This window comes from Thamnophis sirtalis, unplaced genomic scaffold, assembly GCF_051295495.1.
Source record: "Thamnophis sirtalis isolate CommonGarterSnake01/CBP01778 unplaced genomic scaffold, rThaSir2_p1.2 scaffold_9, whole genome shotgun sequence".
NCBI lineage: Eukaryota > Metazoa > Chordata > Lepidosauria > Squamata > Natricidae > Thamnophis > Thamnophis sirtalis.
This window is the reverse complement of record NW_028261389.1, coordinates 63,084,119-63,102,574: the sequence shown is the minus strand read 5'-3', so window position 1 is coordinate 63,102,574 and position 18,456 is coordinate 63,084,119.

Sequence of the window (18,456 nt, the reverse complement as noted above, 5' to 3'; positions counted from 1 at the left end):
GTACAATCAATTAAATCAGTTGCTACTGCACTTAAGTTATTTTGCCTTTTGTCTGTTAGCATTAGGCAAATGAATGAATGCTGCCTGTAGGAGGAAAGCAAAGGATTCTAATCCACTCATTGTCTGTTCCTCGTGTAGCCTTTATTTCTCTGAATTTGGCATCTTGGTGCTTCAGTTCTAACTGGCTGCCCAAATCAGCAACATGTAATCATCACCAAATTTCATGGACTTCAAAACACACTTTCAGAATGTATTTTCTCTTCGTATCCATAACCAATAGTATCAAGGATTTTGAATGTGTTCAACTCCTACCAGTAACTGTTTTAGGAAATATATATCTTAGACATCAGAGCAATTCCGTTGCAAACCTTTCCCAAGTCAAATCTCTGGGTCAGATGGCAGAGATTGGTTTCTGCTAACAAAGGCAGATTGCCAATAGGAAAAGTGGGGAGGGGGGAATGCCTACAGAAGTGACATTTTAGCTTCCAATATCTAGCACATTCTTCCATTATAACTACACTATGCAAGAAAAGTAAAACTTTTCTTTTCCTTCAGGTCAGACTCAACTCCTGGCAGCTACATAGACAAGTCTGAGTAGTTTTCCAGCATTTTCTGAAGTGGTTTACTATTGGCACTGTAATTTTAGGAGTGTCAATCTCATCATGGTGGTGAATACCATTTCAAAAATCTAAGTTCCTAAGTGCAGTAAAGCACTATGGGGTACTATATAAGCCTAAATGCTATTGCTATCTATACTAAAACATTGAACACATTGAACAAATGTGAGCCACATCTCTACTTTAAAGTGTTCTGTTTCCATGTTAAGTTCAATAACAAGTAGTTCCAAAAGGACAGCACTTGGCATGTAACTTATAACTTATGCTTCTCTTCTTACCCATCAGGGTTTTTGACCAAAGGCTACCCAGTTGTATGAATCCAGAGCACAGTGTTGTGGCCCGCCAGTGGCAAGTGGAGCTGGCAACAGATTCGGTCAGTGAGGAGATTGGGGAGGAACATGAGCCAGTCCATGAGTCTAGGCAAGGCTCTGATGAGGTCTCTGTGTCAGAGGCAGAGAGGGGGCCACAGCCGTATGCCAGTTATCAGCTGCCTTCAGAGTCAGACATCAGTGAGGCAGATGAACAGTTGGAGCCTGTTCCCAGTGTATGCATGCGCAGAGTTGTCAGATGAAGGGAACAGCTAAAGAACAAGAGTCGACTTAGGAGTAAGGCCACAGGTGGATGATAAATGGCCCCTCCCAGAGGAAATAAAAGAGGAGTGAAAGGGGAGTGGAGTTTGCAGGAGACAATTAGTTCACTTAATTGGTTCGTGACTCTTCAAGACTCCTTGCCAAGTTTTGCAGATATAGACCTGTCAGCTCTCCAAGCCAAATAAGGTCTGTGACTGTAAATCCTCCCTTGAAAGACTTCGCTGGATGTGAGTGAGCAGAATTCACAGTAAATTAAAAAAGGGGGGGTTGTAGGGACTAGGAGTTTGCTTCATGCTCTTGGGAAGCCTCGGTCAGAACACACAGAAACCAATGGCACAAAGAGAATCTGTATAAAACTAATCATGACACCTGAGCAAATTGAAGGATGTCCTTCCAGCCTGTGAGTTCTGCATGCTAGAAATTTATATAGCATGTTTCTGCCTTTGAGGCCACAGGAGGATAGACAACGTGCACTATGTAGCTACAGGCTAAAGAATTTTAAACAAACCTCAGACATGCTGATTAGGAATTGAGAAAATTGAAGTTCAACACATTTTGGGTCAAGAAAAATGGCATATTTATACACTGATGTAACGATAGAACAATTACTCACCAGCTACTTCAAATGGTATTTGCAAAGCATTACTTGCAGGACTATTGTGCAAAAAAAAATGTTTCAAATTATGGAGGTAAATATTAAACACACACCAGTGGTCATCAGTTAGAGCTGAGGGGCTGTAATTTTGACCAAAATACACTCAGGCATCATCCTTGAAAAGTTGAATTCAAATGAAAATGACAGGAATGCACTTTTGACATCATATTTCCCTTCGTCCACCTAAGCCTAAGGGAAAATCTAATACTTCAATTTTATAGTTCAGTAATTTTAAATTAAAAAATGCTTTAGCCCTTTGTTCAATAGCATTAACATAAAATTCTGGCATTGCTGCCAAATTAGCATCCTCCATAATCAGCAGCTTAAGGCCAGCTACCCAGAGAAGGTCTCAGCAGAGTACTCTGGCTTTTTCCACTTAAGTTTATCATAATTGTCCAGCCTTTGTGTAAAAAGAAAGGAGGGAAGATTGGCCATATTACTATCAGTTTCCTTAGACAGAAATACTATTTTTGAAAAAGGCAATCACAATAATTCCTCGTGAAAAGAGAAAACTATAATCCATTTTATTACCACAAAAGCAGAATAGCATAGCAAATGAATTCAGCATAGAGACACACTTTGCCATTTGGCACATTTGTGAAGGTGTAAAATATAATCACTTACTAATGATAGGGAGTTTTCGGAGCATGGATTAGTATCCTTATTTTTTTTTAAAAAACCCGCAACTCTCTTTTAAGTACAAGTGGCAATCTGAGTTGAAAATTTTCATTAAATTATAAACTAAATATTCTTTTTAAAAATAAACCTGGCAATGACACCTATAGCTAACAATGTCTAATTTTATTCTGTTCAAATTGTTGTCTTGTCATCCCTAAACATACCCTGCTAAAATGGAACTGATCTACAACTCATAGTCATGCACCCAGGTATCATTTATTTGTCACTGTTTTTTTTGTTTCTTTTTAATAATTTTTTTATTTTTTATTTAAAACAAACACAATCCTTCTTTACATGCTGTAGAAAGTGTATCAGTTGGTTACAAAAAGGCTTTCGTGCATCTCTTCTACAGTCAACAAACATAATTCATATTAACTCAAGCATTTTAACTCAAATATTTAAACATGTCACCATCATCATATCTCCATTTTCATTTGACTATAATTGTTTAAGCATCCTTCATCATAAAATATACCAAAGTTTAATACATAACCACATACTGGCCTTTCAATTACTATTTCTAAAATCCTCCACTAACGCTAAATCCTTGTGTTCTACTCCACCTAAACATCCATAATATTTAATAACGTTTTCTAATCCTCCTTTCCAAATCACTGTTTAAAATTTACATCGAGTGTCTATATTATACCCATATCTATCTATCATCTATCTATCTATCTATCTATCTATCTATCTATCTATCTATGTTGTTATTCTTATCCCTCCTTTATTTGACTGTATCCTGTATCATAACATTTTCCCCCTAATAATCAAAACTTTAAATGTATCTAAATTGGTTCCTTTTTTAATTTAACCTTTATGTATAATCCAAAGGGATTTCTAATCTTCCTTACATGGGTACCATTCCATATTCATATCCAATTATACTCATCATTACACTACACATTTTATACATTAGTAACATTATCAATTATTTATTTAAACTATATCTATTGTCAATAAATTTCACTAAGTTTAACTAGTTTTAAATTATATTCTTCCATCTATCAACCTGTATCTTTCCTATAGCAAAACAGTCTCATATCTTCTGCCATTTGTGATGCTAGTCCTCTAATCATCTCCTTGATCAACTTTGTATGGACTCCTCTTAGCAACTCATTGCCTATAAGATCTCTCATGTAATCTTGATGCCCTTCTTCTGTTTCCTTAATCACCTTATCTTTGATTGTCAGTAGTGTTATCCCTGCTATTGCTAATAAAATTTCTCTCTTCAAATCCATAGGTTCTTTGTTTTTTTCTTCTTCTGCATCTTGCCCTCTGGGATAAATTTCCCCTCCCTTTAATTCATCTTTCAGTATTCCACTCTTTCCATTTTCAGAGACCAGCCAATCACCATAAATATCAGCAAATTTAATCTCTTTATATTCATTTTCCACTTCGATTTTTTGAGTTTTAACCACCACATTTTGCATTTGATAAACATCTTCAACTTCTTCATCATATTTGCTGTTAAGTGCTCTAAGTCTTCCAGCTTCTTCTCTGTCCTCTCATATGTATTTGATAATTTCTGTATTTCTGAAAATACCTTTTGCAAGCTCAAGATTTCTGTTTGCTTTTGAAATTGTGCCATTCTCTCCAGCTAACAAACACAGTTGCTGTAGCTTGGAAGGCTAAAAAAAAATTAAACATAGATTCACAAAAAATGCTCGTTTTCACTTTTCTCTGGTTAAAGATATACTTCAAAGGGACATCTGTATGATTCCCTTCTTATCACTTTCTATAACCAATCAGTAAGAACTTGCAGTGCCAAGCCAAAACAATCAGCAAAGAAAAAAAGTGTTCCATTTCCAATACACAAACTCTAATACACAAACCCTCCAGCCTCCGAGCAGCAGTGTTACTGTTGCAAATCTTATTTCTTTTGTATTTTTTTGTATTTCAAGTTAGAAAAAAGAGTCCAATCTTTAAATGAGTTAGAAAAACACCCACAGCAATGAAAGAGGAAAACTTTAGTCCATAGGTTACAGAGAACAATAAAAGAAAAAATAGAAGAAAACTTAATCCATCCATTTCAAAAGGCTTGCATACATTCCATCCATGAAGATAGCATTTAAAAAGTAAGATAACCACTGTCCAAAACCATTCCAAATTTAATTCCGTTGCTTGATTCTTCTGTTCTTCAATTTAAATTAATTTTAAGTTTTTTATAGGCAATCTCTTTTTAAAACAGTCAAAGTTCCTCACCAGCTGGAAACACTTTCTCTTTCCGTATCCTTCCGTTTAGGAGCCACCCTGACTTCGTCAGCCTTGGCTGGATTTTTTGTCGCCGACTTGAAGAACTTCTCTTGCATCGATCAGGGACTTTGAGATGTCCCTGAGGTCAGCAAGACGTATTCTTCCTGTTCACCATCTCTGTGGGATGGTTTAGGTCCGACTGGACCACCCAGTGGCAAAAGTATTGGCTGCAGTCTCAGAGCATTGAAACCGCACATCCATATTGTCAAGACGTTGGCTCCTTCCCCCCCAATTTATTTGTGACTGTCGAATGTGTGACATCTCTGAATGTTTCTTCCATACTTTGTAGTGCTCCTTTTATCTGCAAAAAAGTTTTGGATTCATGTTATCCTCCTAACAGACAAAGAAAGTGTGGGAAAAGTAGGCCAATTCTTCTTTCTCCCTTTGGCCCAAAACTTCTCACTTCTGGATAGTCTCTGAAGAGAAGGAAAGGAAAGGAAAGGAAAGGAAAGGAAAGGAAAGGAAAGGAAAGGAAAGGAAAGGAAAGGAAAGGAAAGGAAAGGAAAGGAAAGGAAAGGAAAGGAAAGGAAAGGAAAGGAAAGGAACAGCACTGGCAGTAAAACACCAGCATCATGAAAAAAAGACAGCCACTGTTAACCTGGAAGCAGGCATACCAGTTTCCAAGGAGGAATGGACAGAAAAGGAGTGGAATCTGAGGAATAAGATAAGCAGGAACTCACTTTGAATGATGGATTAATTGACAAGTAAGAGACAATGAGTGTCAATTAATCCATCATTCAAAGTGAGTTCCTGCTTAGCAGTACAAAATTATACAAGAGGAAGTATTAACTGAATGCATTTTATTATCATTGTTTGTTTAGATTTCACATTTCTGAACTGCCCATTTCCCTGCAAGAGAGATTCTTTGGGACTGGACATGGCTAACTCAAGTTAAAGGAAATGTGAGTGCAAGTATAATGTAGGTGCAAATTTCTTGTTAAGTCAATAATGCTTTATTGTTGTTAGATCTCAGTTTTCTTCTTATTTGTTGCTAACTCATGAAGTAGTCTGTACATGTTTTCTCTGACTAAATTCCCTCTGCTGACCAAGGCTGTGCACCAAATGATCTCAAAAGAATCAATCTCAGTAGTTTGTAAGCTGTAAATCAAAACAAGTCGGAAAAGCCAGTTTGGTGAAGAAGTTAAGGGTGTGATGGCAAACCTATGGCATGCATGCCAGAGGTGGCATGCAGAGCCCTCTCTGTGGGCATGTGTGCTATCACCAGCTGCTCTTCCAGGTTCTGGCATGCACATGCCTGGTGTGCATGCCAGGTTCTTCCAGGTTCTGGCATGTACGCATGCACACCAGGCAGCTGCTCTTTTCCAGGTTCTGGCATGCACATGCGTGGGGGCCAACTGGTCTTCAAATGAAGACCAGCTGTCAGGCACACGTGCGTGTGATGGAAACCAAAAGATCAGCTGGCCGCCACGCACATGCACACCAGAGAACTGCTCTCTTCCGGGTTCCGGCACTCCGGTGAAAGTGCACTCCAGTTTGGAAAAATTGGGAAAAAAACTTGGAAGTCCATGTTTCAACAGGAAGCATATCAATCCATTAAGGTAGGTAAGGAAACAAACACAGGCTATAATAAAAGAATCTTGAAATCTTGAGTTTCTTGCACTTTCTTGTTTTCTCAGAATAAGCTAATGTTTGCTGCATATTTTTTCCAAGGTCATCTCTGAGCCCTTCTATAACCAGAAAGAATGATTGACTCTAAAAAAGATATCTTTTAGAAGGAGAGAATTAAATGTTGAGCCTTTGTAACATTCCCCTGCCCATAGGATCAATTTTTCATGGGCACAAAGAGCTGCAAGGAAAATGCAAATATGTGAAATATGAGTCTGCAGAAATTCTCCCAAGTTATGAGTAATAAGATTTGCAAAGGAGACCACCCTCCCAAATAATACAATACAATACAATACAATACAATACAATACAATACAATACAATACAATACAATACAATACAATACAATACAATACAATACAATACAATACAATACAATAGCAGATTTGGAAGGGACCTTGGAGGTATTCTAGTCCAACCCCCTGCCTAGGCAGGAAATCCTATACCATTTCAGAAAATGGCTATCCAACATCTTCTTAAAGACTTCCAGTGTTGGGGCATCCACAACTTCTAGAGGCAAGCTGTTCCACTGATTAATTGTTCTAAGTGTCAGGAAATTTCTCATCAGTTCTAAGTTGCTTCTCTCCTTGATTAGTTTCTACCCATTGCTTCTTGTTCTACCCTCAGGTGCCTTGGAGAATAGTTTGACTCCCTCTTCTTTCTGGCAACCCCTGAGATATTGGAACACTGCTATCATGTCTCCCCTAGTCCTTCTTTTCATTAAACTAGACATATCCAGTTCCTGCAACCATTCTTCATATGTTTTAGCCTCCAGTCCCCTAATCATCTTTGTTGCTCTTCTCTGCACTCTTTCTAGAGTCTCCACATCTTTTTTACATTGTGGCAACCAAAACTGAATGCAGTATTCCAAGTGTGGCCTTACCAAGGCATTATAAAGTGGTATTAACACTTCATGAGATCTTGATTCTATCCTTCTGTTTATGCAGCCTATAATTGTGTTGACTTTTTTGGCAGCTGCTGCACACTGCTGGCTCATATTTAAATGGTTCTCCACTAGGATTCCAAGATCCCTTAAAGTCATTCTTGTTCAAATGATAAATATGGCTTTACCCACTTCCGCTCTGACCCCCTTTTTATCCTCTCACATAGATGCAGAAAAATTACACATTTCTGACTTTTTGTTCTTTTGAAACTAACATTGTTTTCTGAGACATAGCTAATCACTGTCAAAAGTGCTGTAATATTTTGCTCATCTGCAAAACCTCCACTGTTACAAAGGCTTTGTATGAATGTATGAAGTGTCTTGGTGTCAAAGGCTGTTCCGTGCCTCCTAACCAGTTTGAGGAAATCATAATCATGCTCATCGTGTTTTTGTTTAGTTACATTGGTTACCATCTGGAAGGCCAGAGAAGGGTTCCAGATCCTTCCAGATCCTGAAAATGAAACTCAAATACTTTGGCCGCCTAATGAGAAGGAAGGGCTCACTGGAGAATAACCCAATGCTGGGAAAGATTGAGGGCAAAAGAAGAAGAGGACGACAGAGAATGAGGTAGCTGGATGGAGTCACTGAAACAGTAGGCATGAGCTTAAATGGACTCCAGTACATGGTAGAGGACAGGAAAACCTGGAGGAATGTTGTCCATGGGGTCATTATAGATTGGACATGACTTTGCAACTAACAATAACGAAACCATCTGGTTTGCAGGTTATCAACTGATTTGCAAGGTTTGATTTTTTTAAACAAAATATTCACATATTAAGAATATATCATGATTCACATTAAAATCTAGTTAGTAGGATTTGCTGCCAATGTCACATTTGCAATAGATAACAACACAGTGAAAAGCCATCTGGAAGGGCCTTATCTGATTTAATTGTTTCATTCATTTTCAAGGCCAGCCAACTCAACTTCTCTGAGCTTACCCTTTAAAGAAGCCTATATCAAAAGAGAAATAGAATACAGCCAATTAAAAGACCAACTTTGTAAAACAAAATGAAAAATGGAAAGGACTCAACCATAGTGCTGTCCCAGGGTTCATGATTTGAACATCTCTTAAACAATAGAGGTTAATACATCTTTTTCTTAAATATGTTTTCAAAGGGCTGCAAAATCTGTCTTTGGAAATGTACATAGATTCTCAGTGTGATAGTGGAATTTCCCCCCTCGTGTTCCTTGGTTTATTTTTCACATTTGAAATTTGATGGGTTTGGCAGCATATTGCCAGTCTGAATTATTCTGCCAGTAAATAGAATAGTTATATGATTAAAAAATGAGCACACTAAATGAAAATTGTTCAGTTTCAACTTGGTTAGCATATTATTATAGTTTTTGTAGTTAATCTATTAAGTTTATTGGGGTTTTTGGCTAACAGCTGGCATTCTAAGAAAAACTCTTTAAAAAGGAAATAGCATTCCTAACCTGAAAGCAATTTTTATTTGCATTGCCTATGAACCAACAATTTTCTCAGTGACAACAAATATATCATCATTTTTCTATTGCAAGGCCTCTAGCTATTTTCTTTCCTGATACAAACAACTTTTAATATAGCCTTTCATATGTTAGTAATATATTTCCACAGATTTATCATAAAATCAAAACTAAAGATATTTTTTTCTGTCAGAAGACTAATGGCTACAATCAATTCTTGCTCTAAGATGAAAACATGAAAGGGGAGAAATGCTTCTCATCATCAATTTCCTATATTATTATGCAATGTCTTTTGTTCAGTTAAGATGGATAGTTATCCATTTTCAGTGGATCAAAATAGACTCTTTACTACAAGGCAAGACTAACTCCTCCAACAAACAGGTACACATTTCATAGTCAATTCTTCACCATCAATAATGACTGCCCTTAATGATAGCTTCAAGCCCTTACTGAAATTCACCTTAAAATGGGAATACTGGAAGAATAAATGATGGTTAGATTTACTGCAGACTTCAGTGTTTGCTGAAAGCAATTGAAGGAGATTAAGTACCAAGATATTTAAGCTTGCCACTTTGTTATACAGACCAATAACCTATGGAGCTATGATCTTATTTATTGGTTAACTTCAAAAACCATCTACTTACCTCTTGCAAGCATGATCAGGCCTTTCCCATGAATAGCTGCATCCATTACCAGCCACAATACATTACAAGCCACACTACATCAAAATACTCCCAGACTCTTATGGATTCCTATTTAAAGTAGGATTCCAGCCTATTTGGAAGAGCTGACAAGAATTAATATAGGAGAAGGTAATATATAAATCTCAGGTTTCAAAGGGTAAACATAGCACCTGAAGGACTTGTGATCATTCACTAATTTGAATGTTTCACATAACAAGCATCCAGCAACTTCATGTATGAAGCAGCAAATTGTACTTTACCTGTTGCACACAACTACACATCTAGTTGTAGGGCACAGTTAGTGCAAGTTCAAATAATGTGATATTCAATTTAGTGTGAATTATAAAATGATACTAGAGCACATTTAATGCAACCCAGAGTTCAATAAATGTGAGCCTTCTGTGTGCACAACTGAGCTAGAACATGTGCACTTGTAGTTGGGATTTTAGATGCTGATAATCTTCATGTCTTTGTAATCTTCATAATCTACAAGGGACATGGTGGCTCAGTGGCTAAGACAATAAGTTTGTTGATCAGAAAAGTTGGCAGTTCAACGGTTTGAATCCCTAGCACCGCGTAATGGAGTGAACTACTGTTACTTGTCCCAGCTTGTGCCAAACTAGCAGTTTGAAAGCACATAAAAAATGCAAGTAGAAAAATAGGGACCACCTTTGGTGGGAAGGTAACAGTGTTCCATGCACCTTCGGCGTTTAGTCATGCTGGCCACATGACCACAGAGACGCCTTCAGACAGCGCTGGCTCTTTGGCTTTGAAACAGAGATGAGACCACCCCCTAGAGTTGGGAATGACTAGCACATATGTGCAAGGGGAACCTTTACCTTTACCTAATCTTCATCGTCTGCAAAATGGAGAAAAGGAAAATTCTGTCAGAATTAAACAGCATAAAGTTTAAAAAGAAGTGAATTATTATTACATTAGATCAAAAATCTGATGTAATTAAATGACATAAAAGTGGTGAGAACAGTGCTAATCTCAAGATTTAGAGTGCCTGAACCTGAGGTAATTTTGGGGGTGGGTGGGTTTACTTTGCTTTTATAACTGTCCCATGATTTTGTGAACTATAAATTTAAATTAGATATTCTTTTCATCCTTTACTGTAGTAGTTCATTAATATGGAGAAAACATGTGATGTTTAAAAAGTTTCATTGCCTATTACCATTGAGCTGGAACCAATTACTATATTTTCCATAGAAATAGCATTTCAAATAGTGCAAATTCAATTAATGGAATCGTTTAATAGGATTCATTAACAGCATTAATCAAGATCTACCTATGTATTGCATATTATTTAGCCACTAAGAAAGGTACAATTTTGTCACTGTAACACGATATATATCTGTTAAATCAGATGTTACTTGAAACATGTGACAGCCTTTGGAGAAATATCTAAATGTATTAAGATTTCATAAAGATGTCTTACATCAGATCCTGTCTCCAGATACCTTTCCAGACACAAAGACAAGTCTTTTAGGCTTATTGAAAGACCATTACTTTCCGCAGAATAAAATAAAAACCAGGCTTTAGTATTGAAATTTATATCTCAATTATATGCTGACACTTTGAAATTCAAACACTAACTGAATATGTGTTTCTGCTATTGAGCAAATGTGTTTTGTAAGATGAAGATTTCTATATACATATCTCTATAAACCGTAATAATATCTAACATTGTTTAATGTACATACTTAGTATTACAATATTGTTTTGCCATTAAGTTTTTGAATGTGCTGTATTCACAGTAATGGGTAAATAATACTAATTTAATTTGTTTCCTCATATCAGAGAGAGAATGAGAGAATAAACCATGTTCCCACTAGAGTAATTGGTTAGTTATTACTTTAAAGAATCTTTTAATCAATATATACACCTGGGGCCCAAGCTGATCCTGCATTCTGTTTTGTTCTGCACTACAAAGAAAATTAAAGAAAAAGAAACTCTAAACACATAGCATGCAGTATTCTACTAATTTCATTGGGAATGCCTGTTTGACGTTTGCTGAAAAATAGATTCCATTCATAGCATAAAATGCATGTATATAAAAAGCTGCTTCAGTTATAAACAATACAGTGCTAATATTGAAGAATTTAGCATCTTTTTGCTTGGAAAACGACAAATAAAATTTCATAATTAGCAGAATATTCTTACCCAAAATCTAAGGAGGTTTATGTGTGCATGTGTAGACAAAAGCTCAGAGACATTATTGCTAAAATATCACACATTTCAGCATTTGTATCTAGTGCTTGATTTCAACCCCTGGACTAGAGAAAACATTATGAATCCCAGAGGAAAAGAATTGCATGCGTGTTGTGCAGCTGCACACAATTGTCCAAACTAATTCTAGCTCCGTGGTTCCCAAGTCTACTCAGTAAAGACTATTCAGCTTCTCTGCCTCGTGCAGCTAATCTTAAAGAAGAGTACAGTTAGCCCTGTTGCAAACTTATTTCTAGCTCAGGCTAAAAATCAAGCAAATTGTTCATCAGCTGAATTATTACAGCTGAAGTACAAAGCTCAGGAGTACCAAAGTACAAATTTTCCCCATATAACCTTTTTGCAAGCTCATCTAAATCTGTTAGAATGGATTCATCATCAGTGATTCCATGGCAGCACTGGGAAATTCTGGGAACTGAAGTCCACAAGTTTTAAAGTTGCCAATTTTAACCCTGATCTAAGATCTAAGAGGGAGCTTCATTCCAGAGGACAGGCACTGCAACAATAAAGGCACACTGGTGTATGGTGGAAGCTTTCAGGGTCAACTATTCCCAATAAACCCCCTATTTTGTGTACTAAAACAGATGTAGAAACCACAGGATCTTATTTTCCCGTATAGTCATAGGGACCATAATAAATTAAGAGGGAGAGGTGTCTAATGCTTCATTCATACATGTACCTCTATACCAGTGGTGGGTTGCCAATTTTGTTACTACTGGTTCGGGTGTGCTCCTGCGTTCACTCCCCCACACGCAACGCTTCTGCGCATGCATAGAACTGTCCAGGCAGGAAGGCTGAGCCTCATGCCGCCGCTACCAGTTCACCCGATCCAGGCCGAACCGGCAGCAACCCACCTCTGCCCCACACCCATTTTCAAATCTTCACATTATATTCTGCCCTTATTTTGATTTTGCTCCAATATTTGTGGGGCTGACACAAAGAAGAGGGGATTAACCTATTTTCCAAAGAAAGCAAGAAAAGAAACAAGGAGAAAAGCAACCTAACCAGTGGAATGGCTTTCTTCAGAAGTTGTGGTGCTTCAACACGGGATGCTTTTAAGAAACGTCTGGACAGTTATTTGTAGAAAATGGTATATTTTGTGTATTGTGAGGGAAGATGCAGGAGCCATGGAACAGAGAGCAAGATCTTTATTTCAGATGACAGGCTATACAACAGTATAGGGTCTCCTGCTTGAGCTTGGGGATTGGATTAGATGACCTCCAAAGTCCCTTTCAACTCTATTAATCAGTTCTGTTCTCTGTTCCCAAGAATGACCCAAATTAAAGCCACAGACAGCCTTAACCACCATGGTTTCTAGCTGTCAAACCTTAGGAATGGAACTAAAATGGGTGAAGGTGAAGAAACAATGCCTTGTGATATCCTGTGACCAGAAACTGGAAATTTGGGTCTAAGACACAGTACACTCAAAATAATTGAGATATATTTGTTATTATCTGTGCAGCAATACAGAAAGTTCCCCTATTTCAAATGTTCTAGTGTTGTCCGTTTTAATGTTGTTCTAGCATTAAAGTCCAGCCTTAACATAGTGTTCAGAGACTTAAAAGCAGAGAGAAACTAAATCATAATCAGGTTTACAAAAGAACACTCCCTTTTAATGAAGAATGAGAGTGCAAGTTTCCCATAATATAGAAATGTTATAATATAGTGAAAGAGATACATGAGAAATATATGAAAAACAAATTCATACTAAAATAGAAGCAATTTAACCTTAGCTTTTTCTTTGACGCTTGGATCTTGAAGAGATTACGATGGCCTAATTTTAATTCGCCATATTACGGTTCAGTGATTTTTACAAACACTATAAATAAAGACCCACATCTTTAAAATTTCCAGCTCATACTTGTTTGGGAACCTAACACGTTTTGCCTCTATATTTCCTTTCTACTCAGATCACTGTGTCCCTAGAACTTTTACCACAAAATCTGTTGAAAGGCTGATAAATGGTGCTAGGAATATATTAATATCACTGCTGTTGTGGTTAATTTCCTAAATATTCCAGACACAATGCACATTCTCCAGCCACTAAAATATTGCCAATGTCCTTTTATAACATGTGCAAGCTTTAGCAAGCTGCTGTGATGTTGTAATGCCACCATCTGGTTGGGGAATAAAAACATATGGTTGAGAAACTGGGGAAAAAATGAGCATTATGCATTTTTAAGATGTGGAAGGAAAATGCTCATTGAAATATTCAGTGACATGCCAGCAACAAAGTCTTGCAAATATACAACATGTAGACAGGGATGATCTTGTTCATTTAAAGACTTCAGGAAGTTAGAATATAGAGAAAACAGTTAAAAGGACGTGAACATGCTTTGGCTTGCTGTTACACTGCTATTCCAAGGAGTTGTGTCATTAATATTAATCCTGTTCCCCAGTTTCCTGAAAATTCACTTTCCCTGCAAAAGAGTCTTTTCTTTTTTACTTATCACAATGGAGAGAGTTTTCTTTTTTTACTACTTTCTCAATTTTTGATCTGAAAAAGCAATCTGTAGGAGATATTCTTCATGAAGTCTTTCTTTGGGATTTAATTGAATCATTCAAAGCCAGATAGGTTTATGGTCATGAAACAGGTAATCTATAACAGAGGTGTCCAATCCTTGCAACTTTAAGGCATGTGGAGTTCAACTCCCATAATTCCTGGGAAACTTCGCTGGCTGGGGAATTCTGGGAGTTGAAGTCCACAAGTCTTAAAGTTGCCAAGGTTAGAGACCCCGGATCTATAATGAAAGAGGAGGCATTTGCTTGCAGAGCAAAGAGGTATGCTTACCTTTCTTTTTGAAGACGTGAAGTTTGAATAATAAGAAAAAGATAAGGACAGGAAACAGGAAAGCAACTCCTATTGCAATAGTAATATCTCTAGAGCAGCGCTTCCCAACTTTGAAAACTGGAACATGTCTGTGGACTTCAATTCCCACAATTTCCCAGCCAGCTTGCTAGTTGGGGCATTCTGGGAGTTAAAGTGCATATACCTTCAACTTGTGTAGGCTGTGAAACACTGCTCTAGAGAGTTACCTGTTCCATTCCCCTGACAGCAAAATATTATTTAAGGAATGAATGTATATGTTGATTCTATTTATAGGAATTAATTATATGAATTAGAAGTGATTGGTTTCATTTCCCATCCCAAGTCTGGCAGGGAACTGGAAAGATATTCAAGATATTTTGGGGGGATTTAATTTCCAAAGCATCTCACAGAGAATGGTCAGCCAACTTTTTTTTTCAAAAATAAAATTGAGAATGGAACAAGAAAATTCTGGAAAACGTATTATTCCCATTGCCTCCTTTACAGGTTCCAAGACCAGCTAAAATTTTGTTCCTGAATTTCAAGAATAATAGAGGTACAGGGTCTACAAACAAAGGGGTTCAGGAAAACCTATGTTGCTCATACCTAATTTAAATAAAAATATTATCATCTTGTGTTAGATTTGAAAATGAACAGACCATCATACTGCTCTTTCAGAACTAACGTAACTCTACCAGCAGAATTCTTATTCTTCAGTTCTATCAGTTTACCTTAACTATTTTCAAGATCAGTTCTTATATATTATAATATTCCATACTGAAGCATTAATAACTAACCAGTCCAAACAGATAATGAAAGTTTATAGCTGATAAACCAAATACAAAATAGCAGACCTTGGAGGTCTTCTAGTCCACCCCCTGCTCAAGCAGGAGACCCATACTATTCTTGACAAATGGGTGTCCAATCTCTTTTTTAAAAGCACCAGTGATGCAGCACCTACAAATTTTGGAGGCAAGCTGTTCCCTTGATTGTTTTCACTGATAGGATATTTCTCCTTAATTGTAAGTTGCCTCTCTCTTTGATAAGCTTCTATCCATTATTCTTGTCCTGTTGTTGGGTGCTTTGATGAATAGATCCCCTGTTCTTTGTGACAGCTCTTCAAATATTGGAAGATTCCTTTCACATCATCCATAGTTCTTCTCTTTGTTAGACTAGACATCCAATTCCTGTTCATTGTAAAATTTAGCCTCCAGTCCCATAATCATATTTGTTGTTCTTCTCTGCACCCTTTCTATGGTTTCAGCATCTTTTTTGTATCTTGGTGACCAAAACTGTGCACAATATTCCAAGTGTGGTTTTACTAGTGCAGTAGAAAGCAGTACTAGCCCTTCGTGTGATCTTGATTCTATTCATTTGTTAGGCAGCATAGAACTGTGTTGGCTTTTTCGGCAGCTGTGGCACATTGATGGCCCCTACATACTTAAGTCATGGTCCACTAGGACCTAGATCCTTCTCACAATTACTGATGTTGAGCCAGGGTGTTGAGCCAGGTACCACTTCTTCAGTTGTCAGTTCGGTGCAACAGGGCCAGGTGTCCACCACATGAACGTGCGCAGCACGCATGCACACACATACTTACTGCCGGCAACACTCTGCAACACCTCCGCAACACTCCACAATGCCTCCGTGATGCTCCATGATGCCTCTGTGATGCTCCAGCCCTGAAAACTTCAAATACCTGTAAGGAGTGCAGGCAGACAGGTGGGCGCTCTGGAGCACCGTACCAGAACAGTACCTGGTGCTCCTGGAAGGCACCGGTACACCTGTACCGGGGCGTACTGGTCGTAACCCACCACTGCACTTCTTCTATTTTTGTTCATTTGGGGTTTTCTTGCCTAAGTGTAAGAATGGAAAGACAGTGGTGTCCATACGTGTGTGTGTGTGTGTGTGTGTGTGTGTGTTAAAAAAAAGTGAAATGGTGGTACAGGAGTTGGATCAAAGCCCTGCCTCTTTTGTATGGGCATGCCACTCTCATGCCCATACGAAAGGAGAAGATATTGAATTTGCTGCCATGGTCACATTGTTTTTAATTCCCCCTATGAACACGGCTGTAAAAAAAATAATTAGAGCAAAACAAACAGAGGAAAATGTCAAAGACTTCTGTAGCCCTTACTTTGTGTACTGTACAGTATATGTAGGTTTCTGGAATTCTTCTTTTAAATCCTTAATATTCCCTATAATGAATGCAATTAATCACAGTTGTTGTACATATTTTTAGCCTCCACAACAAGGTGGGAAATCTAACACTAAAATTGGGGGAAAGGCGGGGGCGGGGGAAGCACTGAAGCAAAAAATATTGCAGAATATACAAGAGACCCAGTTTCAAACAAATCAAAGTTAGGATCAGGTTTAAAAAAACCGTAACTGTTCACTTTCAGGTATGAAAATGAATGATTTAGGGTTTAGTGTGTTGTTATATCCAAATGCAAATACTGATTTGTCCAAACATAGCCTTGTTAACAAGGTAGTATACATCCATATATGTATTCCATCCCCAAAAGGTGTTTTGAAACAGTTGTAAGTGAAAATATAGTACCAGATTGTAAAAACATTAAACATCTGTGCCTCTTCCCAACAATTGTGGTATATCCAGAGCACTTATGTGATCTCAGGGAAGGAAACATCTGATTTTAGCTGCTATATTCATGCTCCTGTCATTCCACAGCATCTTTTGGAGTTTGAATCATTGCACACTATACAATATGGAATATGTGTTATGCCCATCCCAATGACCCATTCCTTACTGAGTCTGGATGCAAGCTACAAATTGTTTGATCCCTCATTTGTTTACCAATATTACGTACTGCTTTTCTTCAGTAAAACACGCAAAGCAATATTTAAAAGTTAAGAACAGGTTTTAAGCAGAACAGGTTTATTCACATTCAAGGTTTCTCTCTGAACCATGAATGTGATATTATAAAGAAAGAAACAACTTTTGATAGTTTGGGATAGTTTTGTTTTTCTTTTCTTGTTCTCTGTAAGCCGCCTGGAGTCCTCCGGGATTGGGCGGCCTATAAATCTAATAAATGAAATGAAATGAATGAAAGTTTGCATATATGAAAATGAATGAGAATATACAAGCATATGCATAAACACCAGAGGTGATATTCAGCAGGTTTTGACCAGTTCTGGAGAACCAGTAGTGGAAATTTTGAGTAGTTCAGAGAACCAGTAAATACCACCTCTGACTGGCCCCATCTATTCTCTGCCTCCCGAGTCCCAGCTAATCAGGAGGAAATGGGGATTTTGCAGTAACCTTCCCCTGGAGTGGGCAGGAAATGGAGATATTACAGTATCCTTTCCCTGGAGTGGATGAGAATGGAGATTTTACAGTATCCTTCCCCTGTCATGCCCACCATGCCATGCCCAACAAGCCATGCCACATCCAACAAGCCACACCCACAGAACCAGTAGTAAAAAAAATTGAATCCCACCACTGATGTACACACATACACAGATTGATTCTTGGCAGATAATACAATGACTTTACCTCAATCATATGGACTAAAATTTAAGTGTCTTTGGGGAATGTTCTTTACATGTATTGAACTGATTGTAAAGATTATAGGTTTTCATTTTTCTATCTTTACAGAGGCAGCAGGTGACTATATTCCCACATTCTTGTAGGTGGATAATGAATTTTAGAGGCATAATAGCTGGAGGTGTAAAGAAAAGAGGTTACATGCATCCAACAGATAATCCATCAGTTCTTTAAAACTAGGCAGCAAACAATTCCAGATAATCATGAAATAGAAGCCCACAATAAGAATTTTGCCTCGGTTACTCCCACCTAGTGATCATGTGGATTTTTGTAGCTCAGATATGATAACCTTATTTAAAGTTTTGTCACTAACTTTTCCATTATATAGCTTTTGTTGTCTCTCACCCTACAACTACTATGAAGGA